Source organism: Myxocyprinus asiaticus, chromosome 9 (genome assembly GCF_019703515.2).
Source record: "Myxocyprinus asiaticus isolate MX2 ecotype Aquarium Trade chromosome 9, UBuf_Myxa_2, whole genome shotgun sequence".
NCBI classification, from domain to species: Eukaryota; Metazoa; Chordata; class Actinopteri; order Cypriniformes; family Catostomidae; genus Myxocyprinus; species Myxocyprinus asiaticus.
The window spans coordinates 26,074,575-26,094,275 of record NC_059352.1 but is presented as its reverse complement, the minus strand read 5'-3'; the positions used below and the strand labels follow the sequence as shown (position 1 = coordinate 26,094,275).

The window sequence follows — 19,701 nt, the reverse complement described above, 5'->3', positions numbered from 1 at the left end:
TTCAGCTCCTGATTAGGGATTTGTGGATTGAATAACTGTGCAACAGTCCTTAACAGTAGTCCATGAACAGTACTGAACTGCTAACAAATGGATGCTACCAACATGGTTAGTTAATATATGCAAGTTATTGCAAATTTATAACAGTTTGACAAATTTGGGATTTTACATTGGGTATCAGTAAAACCACTTTAATCATCAGTAGACAAACAAATAATTTTATTTGAAACTAAATGACATTAATTCTTGCCACACTGATTCTGTTATACCTCCCTTACATACTTTACCATATGAAAAGCAACAAGCCACCATGCATTGAAGAGGTCAAAGGTTTTAAATGTTTAAAACGAGGTCAATGCAACTCTTAAATTTAAAGGCATTTTGATGATCACTGAAAGCCTTACAGAAACGTGCCCTTGCAGATACAGCTTGCTTTCTTAAAAGATGTTAAACACAGCCACAAGTTTGCAGTCAGTGATCCATCTGATATTTTTGATGCTGTTAGCATAATGTAATCATCAATATATATTCACTTCACTTAACATTGCATTTTAAGATTGTCACGTTAGAGGTGTAGCCTTTCGGTCTGTCTGGAAGTCTAGAACGTATCAATCTTTCTTAGTGTAAAAAAAATATAGCTTGTCATTTGCATGATGTGCGGTACCTTCAATCAATGTTAACCATATTTATAGGTTACAGCTGTATGTATCAAATGACAAGTACCTCATAAGATAAAAACAGACTTTTGGCTTAGCCTTGATCTCACAAAGGGAGGAGTATTATTGTTAAGACTCCAAGGTAATATGAAGCCATTGTCTGTAAGATTTACAGCCTATTTAAAGCCATGTATCACCTAATGAAAAAGTGCATACATGTAATTCTGTGGTTTGAATAAAAAATAATTCATGAGTATGAAACTCATCTTAAACTTGAGGAGGGAAATGTTTAAACGGGTAGACAGCTAAATAATTGAATAATTTTTTAGTCCTACTTTATATTATTTGTCTTAATTACTTTGTACTTTTTATAAATGAAGCATTTGATATGATGTACTTATTACGTAGATAAGTGATGTTCTGCTGCTACAAAGGTTAGGGGTTAAGAGTAAGGGTTATTGTTAGGGGGCCCTAAATAAACCGTGTAAGAGTATTGAGTATGCGAATATCACAAGACTTTTTGCAGTATATGTACACAAAAAATGCATTGAATGAAATACTTAATGAAAGTACATAGTAGTTAAAACAATGATTCACATCAAATTGAAAATTCTGTCATAATTTACTCACTCTCATGTCGTTTCAACCCATATGGCATTTCTTCATTATTTGGTACACAAAAACAGATGCTTTAATGAATTTCAAACAATGGCAGTGGATAGTGCCTCACTATAAAGCTTAAGAAAGGACCCAAAAGTATCATAAAAGTGGTCCATGTGCATCATATTCCAAGGCAAATGATAAGTTTTGGTGATAAACCACACAACATGTTTGTCATTTCTCAGCAGAAATCTTGACAATGGTTGCTCAGCTTAAGTTCTCACATAAACACAGAGTTTTCAGTTTTGGGTAAACTATTGCTTTTAAGACACCTAATAATAAGTGGGACCTTTTTTTTTTGTTTTGTTTTGTTTTTTTTTTGTTTGTTTCCACTCTAAAAAGCTTTCAGAGACAGGAAGAGTATGGTATCTGGTGGAAAATACTTTCCCTTATTTCCTGTGAAGCATGTGTTTTTGTTGCAATGCATCCAATTCTGGGCTGCCTAGTTATCATTAAATTCAAGTAAGGAAAGGATTTGAAGTACCATGGAAAATAAATTGTGATTGAGTAATGCCTCTGGCTCTTTAGCCTTTTTGTATCTAGTTTACAGGATGTCATCATGCTCTTTGTCTTGTGCATGTGTGTTTATGTGTACCATGTGCAGCACATCTGTAAGATTTGTCCCTGTTCTACAATACCAGTTTCTGTTGATCTATTTCTGGTAAAGGCATCGCTGCAATGATATGCCGTGCTCCATACATCCACCTACCAAGATGTCAGACAGTTCTCCCAAAGCATTTACTACTGCACCTCAGTGTGTGTGTGGCACAGGTGGAATTAGCTAGTGAATTAATTAATAATCACATTAGCAGTTAGATAGCCAGTCATGGGAACTCTTATTGTTGGCATGTTTATGAGTGATACTACCCTAATCAAAGACAAGTATAGTTGTATACCTCAAAAATACAGCTAAAATCCCAGCATAGTTTGTGAAATTGCTATTGTTAATTCAAGAAAGAACCAGTTTAAGATCTGTAGAGCTGCAGTCATCCTAAGAGTATGCATAGCCTTGCATCCTGCAAAAGGCAGGTTTCGCTGCAGCTTCCACTGTTGCCATGGCATTGCCATAGCAATTGTAAAGCAAGGACATTTCATCATGTGGCACCACTTGTTTATACATTTCTCATATCTGTTAAGCATAGAGCTTTCTATGACAGCGTCTCTTTCAACAGGGATGGTGTGTAGGTGGAACTTTAGCTCTTGGGTAAACAGCAGATGAACTAGTTATAGCTTCATCAGTCACCATTGTAATTGCCACCCAATCGCCCTCCGTGACCCTGCCCATTAACCCTATTACTTGAGCTGAGACAACAGAGAGGGACCCTCCTTCCTGGTGTAGTTTATAGCTTTAGCAATGTTGTAGATTAAAATTTCTTCTAAGGCTGACGAGTATCTTTAAACTGAAGAGATTGAGCACTCCTGTGTTCGTGATGGCCGGGGGAGGTGGAGGAGAGAGAGAGATCTGTGGGCTGTGTGTGTGTAGGAGACATTCTCCATAATGAATCATGGCAACAGGAATGAACATTTTGCTTCCTCATTTAAGACAATACAGATCCTGTTTCAGCACATCCTCTTGCTGTTGTTTGTATGGGAGAACACATTAGAGGTGTGTTTGCTGAGGGAAAAGTGAATTGAGTGCTCATTAATTGATAATTTGCCATTAATCTGATGCTTTAATCCACAAAAATGTGTTGTAGATCGTTTGCAGTGACAGATCCTCTCGACTGGATTGAGGTGAAGTGTGTTGTACAAGTGCATAAATGTGACTCTGGTTACTGGAACTTAAATACTGGGTCAGCACTACTCATATAGAAACCAGTGGAATGTAAGATTCAGAAACCCTTGTTATTAATGGCACCTGTGGCCGTTAAGTGAACTGCAACCAGCTACATGTTGCTCGTGCTCGTGCATCGTACACACACTCCATTGGGACGTGAGCGAGTGAGCATCGGCCAAAACAATGACTTAACGTACAAAGAGACTGAACGTGATTCACTGGCATCATGCTGACAGATGAGGTAGCATAATTAAAATTACACAGTTATGATTGTTTTACTTCAAACATTGAGACTAAACTAAAACTACTTATCAGCTAACATAGCATACTGATACACACATACAGCTACATACTACCGAACTATACCAGACAGTTTACTGTTGCACTGTACTGTTATGTTGCACTATTGAATGTTGTGTATGTCATATGTTGTACTACAATCAAGAAACCAGCGTATTTGCTTAAATTTATCCTGTATACCTGACATTTAGTATAAAGAGAAGATCGTGGAAATTATTTGAAAGTTACGAAGCAAGGTAGCTTGCAATTCGTCAATATAAGCAGGCAAGATCAAGTTAGCTAAAATTACACAGATCAATCCTTATGGCACTATATTTCACATGCTTTGCAGTTATGTAAGCTTACCTGTCCAATAAGAAGAATGCCAATTCAGGGTCGGCTTTGATCCCCAAAACCGAACGCAGGTCCCTCCAGGAATCAAATGCCCTGCCGATGTTCACTCTAGTTTTCGCTCGATCACGTTCCCGCTTAGCCAGATGGGATTCAGTAGATACTTTTTTTTTTTTTTTTTTTGGCTTACTCAGAGTTTGTTAAGGAGTCGGAGTTGTGCTGGGAGCCGGCCGTTTGCTGGATTCCATCTTTAAGATAACATTACCTAGTGTTGCAGTTTGTTGTAGCTGTTGAATAGTGGAAGAGAAGCACTGAGGCAAGGCTCACATCCTTTGGATTTTCCAGGCAAAACCGACCCACTCCCTTCACATGAAAATCAGGCTACAGGCTTTAAAAGGCAACCTAGGAAGTCCGGGAAAGTCTAATTTTTGAAGTTGCGTTACAAGCCGTTCACGCATTGGCAAAAAAAGGTGAATATTACATGAAAATTTTTACATGCTGCACCTTTAAGGAAAAAGTGTGAATTCCTGTGCCACTTGTGTCACCAAATGGAATTGCAAAGTGATGATTGTCACCAAATGGAATTGCATTTTTTCCAAACATGATTGTTGTTTGGAAAAAATTGTTTCCAAAACATATGGAATGATTGTTTCCAAACATATGGAAGTTTCCATATGATTGTTTCCAAAATGATTGATTCCAAACATATGGAAGCCCACAGAGACCATGCATTATTATACATTTTCTATCTTGTTTGTCTGACATCCTGACTTTTTTATGGCCTTTGTGGGCTTCTGTAAGTTTGGAAACTATAATAATTTTTTCTCTCCTTTCTTCTCCTTTTGGTGCCCCTAGTGATACAGAAACGACACACTTCATCTTTAACTTCATACGTACTATCACAAATTTGTGACTGTTAATATCTAGTCCCCCCCACCCCCACCCCCGCAGAGAAGTGTCACACATTTGGGTTTCTGCAACAGTCAGTTATGTTACAAGCTGCCAGATTAAAAATAGGCTTTCGTGCTGACACAGCTGCTCTGGACAAGCGCCTGTAATTCATATACGCACAAATATTGAATAATACAGCCTTTTCAAGCACAAGTTTATTTTATACACATACATCCAAAAGGTCACCAAAGTACTGTGATAAAAAGTTTACAGCTCATATATGCACAGTCATCACATCAAACGCGATCATCCAGGAAGCTGTTACTGCTTATTCTGTTTTTATTTTTTATATTTATTTTTTATTTTTTATACAAACAGCTACTCAAACAGTCTTTTCAAGCACAAATTACCACCAGTTTACCACGATAACAGTTTACAGCTTATAAAAGCATAGCCATCACATCTAAAAATGCGATCATCCCTGGCATGCTGACCTGTCTGTTTATTAGGTGGAATTGCTTGTCATTCACACAAACAGCTACTCTAACAGTCTTTTCAAGCACAAAAGTTTATTTTCTAAGCGAAGAGCAGGAGATCTTGCTGACGAGTCGACTGTCATTACTGCCGCTATTGCCATTGAGAAAGAGATCCTTATGGATTTAAAAACCAGAGATGTTCTGCATGACCGTGTGATTGCTAAATTTATTAAACAGGAAAAGAGGACTGATTTTCACTTCAAGCAATTTGGTAAGTGCTTTTTGTATTGTTATAGCAACATCAGGAGTTTTCTAAGTGTAAATTAGGCTGCTTGAGCATTTAGTGTCGTATCAAGTTTTGAAAATTAGTGCTGCGTTCCATTTAACTCGGAAAGTCGGATTTTACAACTTCCTACTAGGAAAAGTGCAATGGAATGCAAGTCAGAATTACAACTTGTAGGCTCATGCAGAAATTCTCAACTCCGATTTTGCCGAGATGCAGGGGCATGATGTCACACAAACATGTCGACTCTCAGGGAGACATACAAAGTAAGTGATAAACATTCATTTTATTAAGTAATATCGATAAATGAGTTAGTTTCCACATTACATGATATTAAAGCTTGTTTAACAAATGCCTGCAGAAACAGGTGTATAAAACATTATAATCTCTTTTGATAACCGTACACCAGGGTAGGGTTGCACCAGCTGTGTGTAAGGTCTCACGTAAGTTGGGACGTGAAGTTTACACTAAGAGCTTAGTAACTACTAGTTAGTTTGTAACCAGGTCAGTGCATAATTTGGTTGCACCACCTGTTCTTAAGGCAGGACTTAACTAGTAGGTCGTAAGCTCTCCATGAAGTAATGCATAGTCACATAATATGACGTTTACCTGTATTGATCCAATAAACAGCCTTCAAATTTGTACACAGAAGTGTTAAAAAGCCATGAATTTCAATTTGATTTTATTACAGTTGATGTTCAAACCTTGTTTGCTCACGTAACTGTCAGCTGTAATAAATTATATCCCCACTGAAATACGATACATAATAAAACAAGGTTTAATTAATGGTATATTTAGCCTATGTAAATAACAATATTTAATAACTGTATCTAAAACAAATAAGGAGCAATAAATAAATAAGTACTAATACAACAACAGACATTTATTCATTTTAATATCTATTTCGTATGTTGAAACTTTACACCGGGAGGCGTACACAGGAAAGTGCACCGTTAGATTGGGTTCATGCTGAAGAAGTACGTTTTTAACATAATGTTTTCTCCCATAAATTTAAACGCATGTTATGCAACATCATCATATATGTCAAAAAGACTAAAGCCTGTCAACCAAAACATGAGCTCATTGATGTCATTATATGAGTCCGCTTTTTAATTCCAACCATTACTCCTGGTCGGAGGCTTCCGTAAATATTTAGTTTATACGTAGGTTTAAGTCCTTCCTAAGTTTAATGGTGCAACGCTCAAATATTTAGTAGTGTGTAAATTGTGACTTAGTGCCCATTTACGCCACAACTAGGCTGAGTTGTAACTTATGTATAGCTGGTGCAACCGGCCCCAGAAGTGCTGCAGCATTGTTTATCATTTGGGTTGCTAGGAGACATCTCTAATGAGAGTCAAACCCCTGCTAAGCTAACGGGAGCGTTGCAGTTTTGTTTCCTTAAACGTCATCTTCCGAAAATCAGGGAATGGAATGCATTTATGGTCGGAGATATCAAGTACGAATATCCCTCATCCAACTTGAATGGAATGCAGCATAACCGTGTACCCTGACGAAACAAAATGTATTGCAAGCAATATTTAAATCGCAAATATTATTAGATAGATTTTTCCAGGTATTAAAAAATCTAACTAATTTTTTTAATGAGAAAGTCATGCAAAGTAACGTAACGCTTTACTTTCCATTTAATGTACCTTTTTAAATAACTTAGTTATGTTTTTAAGGGAGTAATGCAGTATTCAAATGAGTTACTTTTAAAAGTAACATTACACAACACTGCCCTTGAATGAGTCTGTGCCTCACATTGGCAACCCCAGTCAAAAAAGTCTGGACACACCACTGATCATAAATACCCAAAGGTTATCAAATACCCTCTCTTTCTTTCTGTCTTCTACTGTGTAAGCATTCAGTGCCCAGTGGTTTTTTAACATGTTAATTAGATTCAGAGAAGACAGAAGCAGGGCAGAGGGGAATGTGATGTCTATCAAGTTCTTGTATCAGTGAAAGAGCACACTAGCAATCTCTATAAACAGCAGTCTTCATTGATTAGCCTGTTCAGGGAGTAATGCAAGCTTGTAACATAAGCTGTTGGCCTAAGTCAAGCCTTTGGCTAAACCTGAACACTAGTAGTGCTGAATTGGATTTTACAACACAAGGATGCGCATTAGGCTTGTTATGGGTGCTACAGATCAGGGATATAAGGTTCTTGTCTACAATTTATATTAACGTCCAATCCCTGTGATCACTAGTGATTTAGATATGTAGCATGTATGCCCTTTTCAATGCAGTCATTGTTTCCAGTTGTGCATTTGGATTTCCTACAGAATTTAGCTAATCTTTAAAGCTAATGTGTGTCATATTTGTTGTTAAAATACTTTATCATATCCCGGTTTAAAAGAATAGTTCACCCAAAATTGAAAATTCTGTCCTATTTTACTCAACCTCAAACTAGTTCCAATGGCACACATTTTCATGTTTCATGTTTTTTTGAAAGAGGAGTGGAGTGTGGGAAACCTGTTTGGAAACAGTCATTATTTTTGCCATTTCACTAAACACTCTGGAACTGCAGGAAAAATTACACCCTGGCATGCTGATAACGCTGATTGGCTGATGGCACAACAAGAACGGGCACAGTCTAAGCCCTTCACTAGTGACTACAAGGGGTGTAACAGCTCACTCATCTCACGATTCAGGTCGGTTCATTTCACAATTCTTTAAACTAAGCCTGAATCAAGAAAAGTTAGATTGAAGTTTTATTATTATTACCTTATAGACATATGCAAAACAATTTGTTTCCTTAAAAATGTAGCTAAAAGTACTGTTCTTAAAAGTGCTACATGATCCATCAGGGATGTACTGGGACTGAAAACAGCCCAGAACAGGGCAATGGTGACACCAAATGGAAATATTAGCAAATAATTATTTTTACTGCAAATACAGAATTATGTTAGATACATATGCTGCTTACACACTGTCACTGATTACAAACATTTAAAATATTTTAAATTAAAATGGTATTTTTCTAAAATAGTATTTTCTCTGATTACATCTAAATATTCTTTTCAAAAATACATATTTAATGGAACTGCATGCTTATCCAGTTAAATAATAATAATTTACTGATGAAATCAAATTAGACTTGACATTTGACATTAGGATTATATTCCCCCATAGCATTATTATATATATAATATTCAGCAATATATATAGTAGATTAATATGGCACTATCATTAAACCAGTGGTGTAGTGTCTGAAGAGGTGGGCATACTGTGAATTCATTAAGAAGTTATTAAGAAATCTTCCTTTCATTAGGCTACTATGAAAATTGTTAATACTTTATAATTACTCTAATTAATAAAGTAATACATACTTAATAGGCAATAAACTGTTAAGCATTGTATAGCTAATGTGTAGCGAAGACACCGGGGCAGTTGTGTTAAGATCCATGTGCAGTATAATAAACTTATGAACAGTACAAAGTAGCAAATAAAAGGATAAATGACAAAAAAGGCAAGGGTCCGGTACACAGGAGACAGTCCAAGAAATGCAAACAAAGTAAATCCGAGAGACAGAGGGGTAATCCAATAAACAGGCAAAAAGTCAAAAAACTCACAAGCAGGCAGGGAAATACGATAAACAGGCAGGAGTCAAAAATACAGGAAGAACCGGAATGGTAATAACTCTCAGAATTGCAGACTAGGCAGAACAAGACTTCACACTGAATGCAGGTAAACAGAGAACTTAAATAGTCTAATATGAAACAGGTCAGTGAGTAATCGGTTTGAGTGGGGGATTATGGGAAATGTAGTTTGTGAAGGGAAAGCCAGAATTCCAGAGATGGAGACCTCTGGCGGCATTCTGGAGAGATAGCAGATGCTGCAGGTGTAACAATATGAGTGTAGTAATGTTCACGTTAACACGTTATCTAGAATTGCATAAGTTACATTTAAATGTATATATTTACGTTTAGCAGGGAAATCAATTTACAGCGCAAATTATGGATACTCCAGGGTGGTGCATTAGCATTAGATGCTGGAAATGTCCCACCCCGTATTGAAACAGAAAATATGATTGGTTAGCAAATATCCAATCACGTGTGAAATGAACGTTCTGACTGTCTGTCTTGCCAGTGATATCAGTTGCGCTCCCGCCTCCCGCTGCTCTTTGCACATTTAGAGAGAAGTTCTGTACACTGTTTAAAATAAAATAAAAAACACAATTCGCTCACCGGTGCTGTGGCATCACATTAGTAGATTAAAAGTTCCAAGTCAAAAGCCTACTCGTTGTTCTGGCGGGCATCCGTATCATCACTTAATTTAGGTGGGCATACGCAAAATCCTAAGAAAGTTAGGTGGGCATACGGCATATGCCAGCGTATGCCCTAGACTACACTACTGCATTAAACCTCTGTAAACTTAAATGATCTCTCGTGCTGTCAGAGCAGATAACTTTCGCGCTTCAGACGGACATTCGATCCCTCGCGCTGAAAATGCGTGTCTCTCTCCCGCTCCTGGTTTCACTTTTAGCCGAACTCATCGTACAACACTTGAGGCTGCTAGTGTGCAATCGTATTTTAGAGCACCTTGTGCCAATGAAACAATTTCCATTTGTTTGCCTGCCTAACGTAGGCGTAGGACGTTGCATGTATTGGATAGAAAAACGCTTAAATAATAATAAACAAAATGTGTTAAAAACCTCCACAATGCGCATAAGTCACATTTATGTACCATGATGCTCTGTGCTATGATAAGCCGTTACACATCTAAGGACTATCCTTAACTGTGATGTCACTGTCAAAGGCATGGCAACTTTTGAATGGCCTTCAATAGATAGACTTTTTGCCCTAACAATGGTGTAGTTATGGCATGTACCAGCAGGGGCTAACTGGCTCTGGTTAGCATGGCTCTTTGTTAGGACAAATAGGCATTCCTGCCCCAAACTTACGCCATTGGTTGAGCTAGGAGTTTATTTATCAGACTGCTTAATAGGGATGAGAATCATAAGGAATTGACATATTCTGGTTCCTTAAAAAGATTGTTCACCCAAAACCCCTCATCCCCTCATGCCATTCCAGATGTTTATGACTTTCTTTCTTAAGGAAACCCTGACAAGAGTATTTTAGTGCGGTGCTCTGTCAACATAGGTGGAAGAATGCTCGTTCAAGAACTGTTGACGGAACCGAAAGTTATGTAAATAATTTGGTTCTGTTTTTTGTTTTGTTTTTATTCATTTTTCTGGTTCTGAATAAGATTCTTGGTTCTCAAATCCCAACCCTACTATTCAAACAAACAAAGCAATTGAAAGCACCACTGTGTTTACACCCTTACGGATGTCAATCTAAATAGCTTATTTATAGTTGTCTCTGCACGTTAAGCGGAAAAGTAGTAAGAGAAAAAGTCCTTTAACGTGGAAAAAAAATCACACACTTCACCTTTAACTTGTTTAAATTGCCTTATGTATTAGTAGACCTTAGATAAATCACTTATGCCAGACTACATGGCACCAAACGTGAGGGGTGAATATATATCGATATGGATGGTTGATGTGTGAAATGTGCATTAGTGTGTGTATGGAGCCATCTGCTGTACAACAGGAGGTGTGTCTGTCTATTTTAAATGTGCATGAAACAATGAAAAACAGCAAAGTTAGTTCATTATCAGATGTATTGTCTACATTCTGTAAAAGATCAGATTACAGCTGTCTGGGGTAAGTTTACCTTGGGAGGCTTCATGCACAAGGTACTGTACAGCGTCTTCTTACCACAATAGTGGGACAATATAGCCCCTACCTGTTTTTTTTATTTTTGTATTTTTTATTTTGTGCTTTAGCAACTTAAGAAATGTTTCATTGTTTAATATGTTTCCCCTAATGATATACTGGAAATCAAATCTCCATATCTAAATATGTTACAGTTTAGGGTGTCTTAGCCCATCTTCTCCTATTGATTTTTTTTTTTTTTTTTTTTGAAAAAAATAATATATATGTAGTGTCCATTTTTTGGCTGTATAGATGTTTGAAATGCCTCAAGTACAAGCTTTCTCTCTCTCTCTCTCTCTCTCTTCCATCTTTTCTCCCTTTGTCCTTCTCTCACCCCCCCCCCCCCCCCCAGGCCCTTAAGAAACAGGACAGAGTACATTTAAGGGTGCAGTGAACAGGAAACAGTACATTCACAACTGGCCAATCCTAATGCAGAACTAGATTGTTTCTCATTCCTATTCACACACAGTTCAGCCCCTGAAGCATCTCTTTTATTTAACTGGACAAAATGGGAACACAAAATGTAGGATCACTGTATTAATGATAGTAGGATTAAATGTATAGTTAACCCAAAAATGAAAATTCTGTCATCATATACTCACCCTCATGTTGTTTTAAACCTATATGAATTTCTTTCTTCATGAAATACAAAAGGAGAAATTTTGAAAAATGTACTGGTCAAGCTCCTGTACTCATTTTTTAAAATTGCATTGGAAAACAAACAAGCAGTACATTCTTCAAAGTTTATCCTTTTGTGTTCCATGGAAAAAAGAAAGTAATATGGGTTTGGAACAACATGAGGGTGGGAAATAATCTAAGCGTAGAGTTTCTCTCTGGGTTTCATGCGTATCTTTAAATATTCTATAAGAAACAGGTTCATTAAACTATGACTGATAGTCTGTAATCAAACATATGCATATACATATGGTTGGCTGCACATTTGATTACTCGAGCAATTGAAAGATTACCCTTTTCTATTAACCACATATAACATACAGCATGTTTAAAAGGAAGTTTTGTTGAACACTTTGGGCTTAAATGAACGACCAGTGTCCAGCTGTCAGCACAGAGGGCCGGACACGTGCACGGTACCCTGATCCGCATGGTGCACCCCACCGGAGGCAGCTGCCCAGGCATTTTGCCGGTGGCGGCACGGGGCACCCACACAGACAAGTGGGCGCCATGAACTCCACCATCCATCTCATTTACAACCACCCCCCCCACCAACAACTTTTGTTAGCGGGATTCGCCCAGGGCACCATACACGCTAGAACTGCTACAGCACTGGACTGTGTGTAAAGGATCTTATGGTGCAGGTTCAAGTGGAGATTAGTTGTGTATAGTAGTTGTAAATTAATGTCAACACAAGGATCTGCTGCTAACCCGCATGTCCTCCACCATCATTTGCTCTGATATACAGTACAGGCCCATTCGCCTGCCCGTCTGCTAAGTATGTAATAGAGATTGAGTTTATCCGCTGTGATCCATCACTTTGTGACCCTTGTTAATGCTTTGAAAAATGACTCAGACTACAAAAAGCCCTGTGAATCATAAATGTAGAGTGCAAATCTGGTGTTGTCCGAGGAGTGAAGCACAGACTGTCCTGAGCAAGGATTGGATGCCAATGTTGAAATCAAGAATAGAGCGTTGATTATTCATGCCTGCAGAAGAGACTATGTGCTGTCATGTGCAGTGCCCAGTGGAGCTCATTAATTGGCGAGTGCTGGGGGATGAGTGCGAGTGAGGCAGAAAGAGAGAGAGAGAGAAAAAGTAAGAGAGATAGACAGTGAGAGGATTTTGGCAGAAGAGGGGAGCCAGGGGAAAATGACTGGATTTACGACCACGGCGTGTACTTTCTCCTTCCAGATTGCTCAGCAAAGTAAGTGCTAATCACTTCAAGCTGCATTCTCCAACTTTTCAGGCATCAGCCTGCTTGGAAAAGTAATGACCACCTACTGCTACAACCATGAATACTGCTGTGGTGCTTATGTGGACTGTCAAAATGGGGTTCCTGCGGTGGTCAACTGCAACCATTCCAAAATACACCAGAGGGTCGGACACGTGAATGATACCTTGACCCTCACGGCAAAGCAACTGCAACAACAACCACAATTCCATCACCATTTCCACCATCATTTGCAGCAGCAGCATCCGCACCAGCTGCACCAGCCTCACCTGTCTTCACCAACCTTGCTTAACCTCCAGCGGATTCCTCTGGGGTCCCACAGGCAGTACAGTTCCTGCACTCTCCCTGCCATCACCAAGAGCAGAGGCAAGTTCATCAACCTGAGGGACAGTGTCAAAAAGAGCCCCACCAAAAGCACAGCTAAAGTCAGAACCTCTTCCAGTGGCTTGGGGCTTGGCAATCCTTGGGACACGTTTTCATTGGATAAGGTATGTGTCCCGAGACCAAGTGTCATTGAGAGATGGCGGGGTAGTGCTCTGTGGTCGGTAGTTGGGGCTGGTCTTTGGAGGTATATGGCCCTCTGATTTTGTGATCATTTGAATTTGAGTGAACATTCCATGATGTTCATTAGAAGCAAGTATTATATTGTGTTGATGTGGTTGTTGCCATTATGTTTGCAATGACCTTGTGGACATGATATTATTGGAGTTGTAAGCAGAGGTGTAGTAGTGACTGAAGAGGTGGGCATATGTGATTTTATCGAGGATCCCTAAAAAACAGTATATCTCAAAAAATAATATATTTACACTTAAAATGTGTAAGAAAATGGTATTTTTCAATACATAAATAAATAATAATAACAAGTTATGGTCTGTTGTAATCAGTCTCATTTGAACTTACAAAATGTATGTCAGGGTAAGTGTACAGTACACTACTAAAGCTTGATATATAATATCTATTTAAATTCATAGGTTTTATTAACTGTTCTTTAAATTAACAGTAAAACAGGCTTTATAACCTTATAAAATAAAACAAAATAAACTGTACTGAGTGTAGTAATGTTCACGTTAACACATCTTATATTACTTATTATGTTATTAGGCTATTTGTTTTATTTGTGTACAAAAATGTTCTTGTCCTATTAAGAAATATAAATTAAGATGATTTGATATCACAAGGAAAAAACGGCACCACTGACAGCAGTAAAAGACAGAAAAAATGACATTTGATACAATTATGGGACAACTTGTCATCTGCAAAGAGCATAAAAAACTAGAACGGGTGCAGTGACACCCGAAGTTTAATAGCAAAAGTTTTTATTTAAATGCATTAATATTTTCACGTTTAGCAGCTAAGTAAATATACAACACAAAGTAATTAACGGAGACTACTGCACTGCAGGCACATCAGCATTTCACTGTAGATGCTAGAAATGTCCCGCCCCTTATTGAAACAGAAAATATGATTGGTTAAAAAATATCCAATCGTGTCTAAAATGAACGTTCTGATTGGTAGATCAGCTAAGCCGAAATGTCTTATTACGCCTGTGCCTTCAGTTGCGGTCCCGTCTCCCGCTGCTCCATGCAGAGAATCTCTGTACGCTTATTAAAATAATAATAACAATAATAATCACAATTCACTCAACGGTGCTGCGGCATCACCTCAGTATAATTAAAAGTTATGGGTCAAAGACTGTTCTGGCGGCCATACATATCATAACTATTTTAAGGTGGGTATACGCAAAATCCTTTGAAAGATAGGTGGGCATACAGTGTATGCCTGCATATGACCTAGACTACACTACTGTTTGTTAGTGATATCATGTAAATCAGATTCATTTGGTGTCAATATTCTTTGCAGTGAATTGACAGACATGGGTTAGTTGGTATTTTTCTTATCTTGAAAGTTTTTCTCGCAGTTTTAATAGTTGGATCAGGATCAGCATGAGCTGACTAAAATGTATTTCCAAAGTCATGATGACTAGAAATTTTAATAAGCTGAAAAACTTATGTCATTAAAAGGGAAGGTGATTTTGGTCAACTTATTGAAACATAGTAATGAACATATAATTATGGTTTTCTTTGTACACTTGCATGTGAAAGTGATGAAATCAGGACAGAAATATATTATTATTGTATAAGATTCCAATATTTAATATAGAAATAATAAGGGGGCCTGGGTAGCTTTGTGAGTATTGACGCTGACTACCACCCCTGGAGTCGCGAGTTCAAATCCAGGGCATGCTGAGGGACTCTAGCCAGGTCTCCTAAGCAACCAAATTGGCCCAGTTGCTAGGGAGGGTAGAGTCACATGGGGTAACCTCCTCGTGGTCACGATTAGGGGTTCTCGCTCTCAATGGGGCGCATAGTAAGTTGTGCGTGGATCGCGGAGAGTAGCATGAGTCTCCACATGCTGTGAGTCTCCACGGTGTCATGCACAGCGAGCCACGTGATAAGATGCATGGATTGACTGTCTCAGAAGTGGAGGCAACTGAGACTTGTCCTCCGCCACCCGGACTGAGATGAGTAACCACACCACCACGAGGACCTAGTAAGCAGTGGGAATTGGGCATTCCAAGTTGGGAGAAAAGGGGATTAAAAAATATAGAAATAATAATACTACATAGGATAATAGACCTTATTCACAGCCTCGTTTTCATTCCCTTCAAAAATCAAAGATGGCGCTGCTGTGAATAAAGTCTATAAATACAATAGTAATTGTAGTCAGTAGTGATATTTGCACCATGATGATTCTGATTGCCACTGGACTGTTTTCTGAATCCGGTCTCCATAATAAGTAATGTAAATATGACTTAAATGAGTGATCCAGACAGAGAACAACAACCATGTTAAGTGTTATGCTTTGCACACCACATGCCGAAGCAGAGCAGAAGCAGCGCATCGTTTTTTCGGCACCCATGTTAAATTTTTTTGGCAAATTTTCACATTGGAAGCAGAAACAGCATGGCGGTAACACCAGCATCATGTAAATACGATTTAACAACTTATCAATAGCTTATTCCTGATAACCATTTTATATATGTAAATCTGTATAGAGTGCAGAAGTTTCAGCAGCAGAAACGCTGCCGTTGTAAAAGCACAAGTGTTGCTTGCTGCTAAAGTTGTCCTGATGTTCTTCTTCAGTGATACTCACACGCTGCTTCAACGGGCTGTGTGCAACAGGCGTTAGTTGGAGTTACAATGAGTACAGACTCAACTTGTGCAGTTGTTGGCTGTCATAAGTCAAAATAGTTAATATCAACTTAACTAACCTTGGGCCATCGCTTCATGTCATCGACCCACTAGGGTGGGGCACTTTCAAATGACAGTCATCGTGACTCTGTAAAATATCAGCACTATGGAGCTACATGTTTTTTTTTTTTTTTTTTTTCTCATTCAGGATAAAAGTGGATAAGGTCATATAGTTTGAATCATGTATAATTTCTGGATCACTAAAAGGTTGACTTTATATTCCTGATGTCTCAAGTTGCTAATCATTTTCATGTATTGAATAAAAATTACTTTTGGACACATACATTTAGAAGCTTTCGAACAATTAAAGCATCAGTTTTTTTATTTTTTATTTGAAAGACAAGTACCTGGGAAAGATTAATGTCGAGCCCTGGCATGATTTAATTTGTTTAAGAAATAGAGCCTCTGTCTTTATTACGTTGTGTTAAAAGTTATACGTGTGGGTTGTTTTGGGTTGTTGTTCATTTGAGACACTGGTGGAAGCCTCTGGCTGAACTCTAAGCCAGTTGCTCTGATCAATGCTAATGATTGATTCTAATTTTAACTCGGATATCACAGGCCATGACTACTGTACCCCCGCCATAATAGCATTTAGTGTGAACAGATTCTTACATAAGTTACACTGGTCAGTTTAGCCAGGACAACATCCTTTCATGTGAAATGTTGTGGTTGAATGAGTGTTGTCTTTTGTGAATGTGGTGGTGTCACTCTAATATATATATAACCAACAGTATATCGTCTCAAGTCTCTGCCACAACCCTGTGTCTGTGGGTTAGTGAAACGGAAACTCTTTCTAATTAGTAGTTGCAGTGATGTGTCTGTTGACTGGGTGAACTGGACTGTTGTAACCTAATACCCATCTCCTCTGGCTGTGTTGTGGGGACTTAGACAAGCGGCTGTGGCCTTTGTTTGGGAATGCTGATACAGACTGCCTGTGCAGAGGGCCAGGTTCAGCGGATGTGTCCTCACTGACAGCATGGCAAGACTGAATCTAGCTCCTGTAGAGCTGTAATCTGCTGAGCTCCCAGAGATACTGCTTGCGTCATATCCTCTATCACAACAGTGTACATCATGAACACAGTATTTCAACTTCATTAAAAAATGCAACAACAACAACAACAAAAAAAACATGTAGGCTAATGAACTCTCATGTCATTCCAAACCTGTATGATTTTATGCGGAACACAAAAGGAGATGTTTTAAAGAATTTCCAGGTTCGTCCTTTCAATATAATGGTAATGGATGGTGCCTCACAATAAAGCTTAAAAAGTAATCTATAAAGGCAATCCATGTGACTTGTGCATCATATCCTATGCATATTCCAGTCTTCTGAAGGCATATGATACACTGAAAAAAAAAAAGAATTGTTGAGGAAACTTAAAAAATCAAGGCAACGTGATGCAGTAAGATTTTTTAGCTCTCTCAACAACTGTTTAATAATTATCCTCAGTAACATTGCTTTGTTTAGTCAATGTGAATTTGTTTGTTCACTAAATGCAAAGATTCTTGTTGAGAGAACTGCTAATTTCTTGTTCAGCCAACTATCAATTCGCAATATGAGGTCTTTCATTTTGTCACCATTTCAAATATTTTATATGAAGTTAATTGCAATCTTTGCCTCTGAAGAGTGGTATGTCTTGCAAGGCAAGAGAGTACGTACAGTTGTTGGACATGGACACACAATAGACATCAACCCTTAAGACACAAACCTCAATAACAGTGACAACCAAAATACCTTATTAAGTTAAAAGATGAGCTCCTAACATCAACACACAACAGTTAACAAACAGTGGCAACAAAAAACAACAATAACAGGAAAAGTTAATAAAAAGCAAATAATAAGCAGTATAACACTAATCGCATAATTTATTCATATTGCAATGCATGCTGGGAACTTGCAAATCAACAAAATTGCTTAACATGAAATTGTCAACTCTGTTAGGCTAGTTGCGACAACATTTGGGGGAACATTGTTTTAATTATGTTTCTATGTAGAAAAATGTAATTCACAATTTAGTAATTCACATTTAGTTGTAAGGCTTGCCGTATTTATCGATATTTATTGGGGGGAAAAAAATCGATATCGATGATAAACTTATGAGGAACGTTTGATATTTAGCCTGTTTCTTGTGATGTTTATTGCAGATTAGCAATCCAGTTTATGGTGCATTACTGCCACCTACTTAGCTGGAGTGTGGAGTGTCACAAAGTCTTTTAGTGGAGTCAAACGTCAGCTGAACATGATGAAATTGGCGAAATGTAATAAAAAATACTCATACACCTTATGTTGGATTAAATCCTAAACTGAGTATACTTTAAAAGGTAGTTTACCCTCTGGAGTTTACTTGTAAACAAACAAGTTATGTTTAATTCCTTCTTAAAGTGTAACAAACATGTGGAGTGCAATTCTTCCCCCATTGATGGTATGAAATGTACACTCACCAAGTACTTTATTAGGAACACTATGGTCCTAATAAAGTGCCCAACGTGGTCTTCTGCTGTTGTAGCCAATCCACCTTAAGGTTTGACGTGTTGTGCATTCTGAGATGCTATTCTGCTCACCACAATTGTACAAAGGAGTTATCTGAGTTACCGTAGCCTTTCTGTCAGCTCCAACCCGTCTGGCCAATCTCCGTTGACCTCTTTCATCAACAAGGCGTTTTCGTTCACAGAACTGCCGCTCACTGGATGTTTTTTGTTTTTGGCACCATTCTGAGTAAACTCTAGAGACCGTTGTGCATGAAAATCTCAGGAGATCAGCAGTTACAGAAATACTCAAACCAGCCTGCCTGGCACCAACTAGGGCTGCTCAGTTATGGCAAAAATCATAATCACGATTATTTTGGTCAATATTGAGATCACGATTATTTAACACAATTACTCATTGACTTTGGAAACATCATGTATTTATTGAACTTTTTTTTTAAACTTGTCTTTTTAACAATGGATTTCCTTGAAATATAAACTGCACTGAGTAGGGGAGGAGGCTATTGTCATTATTATTATTATTATTATTATTATTATTATTATTTTATTTTACGTATGGTAGTCAAATAAAGAAAAGCCTCCATCACCATCATTTACAGCAGGGGAGCTCACACTTCTATGGAATGAGATCTACTTTTTCATCATGTTATTGCAGCAAGATCTACCATGTACAATAAAGGCTATACATTATCACAATACCAAAATTTCAGTAGTCGGTAGTGAAATTTGACCATTCTCAATACCAGCTTCAGATCCTCAACAAATAATAACACTAAATAATTTTTTAATTATGAAAGAATGGTTTGAGGTTCTTAAGTAATTATTCAAGACTAGTAAACAGTCAGTAACAAAATAATAATAATAAAAAAACAGCAATGAATAGAAATAGATTAAAAATTATTGAACAAATTAAGAAAAGTCTGTGCTTTTTTTAACAGCTTTAAAAAGTTTTTAACAGCAGTATGCTATCA

At 37.8% G+C, this 19,701-nt stretch overlaps 1 protein-coding gene across 22 annotated transcripts in view; it reads left to right on the top strand.

The window, feature by feature from the left end:
- Positions 1-19,701, top strand: part of LOC127445611 (disks large homolog 1) — a 234,115-nt gene that overhangs the window by 118,866 nt on the left and 95,548 nt on the right. The window lies entirely within an intron of this gene.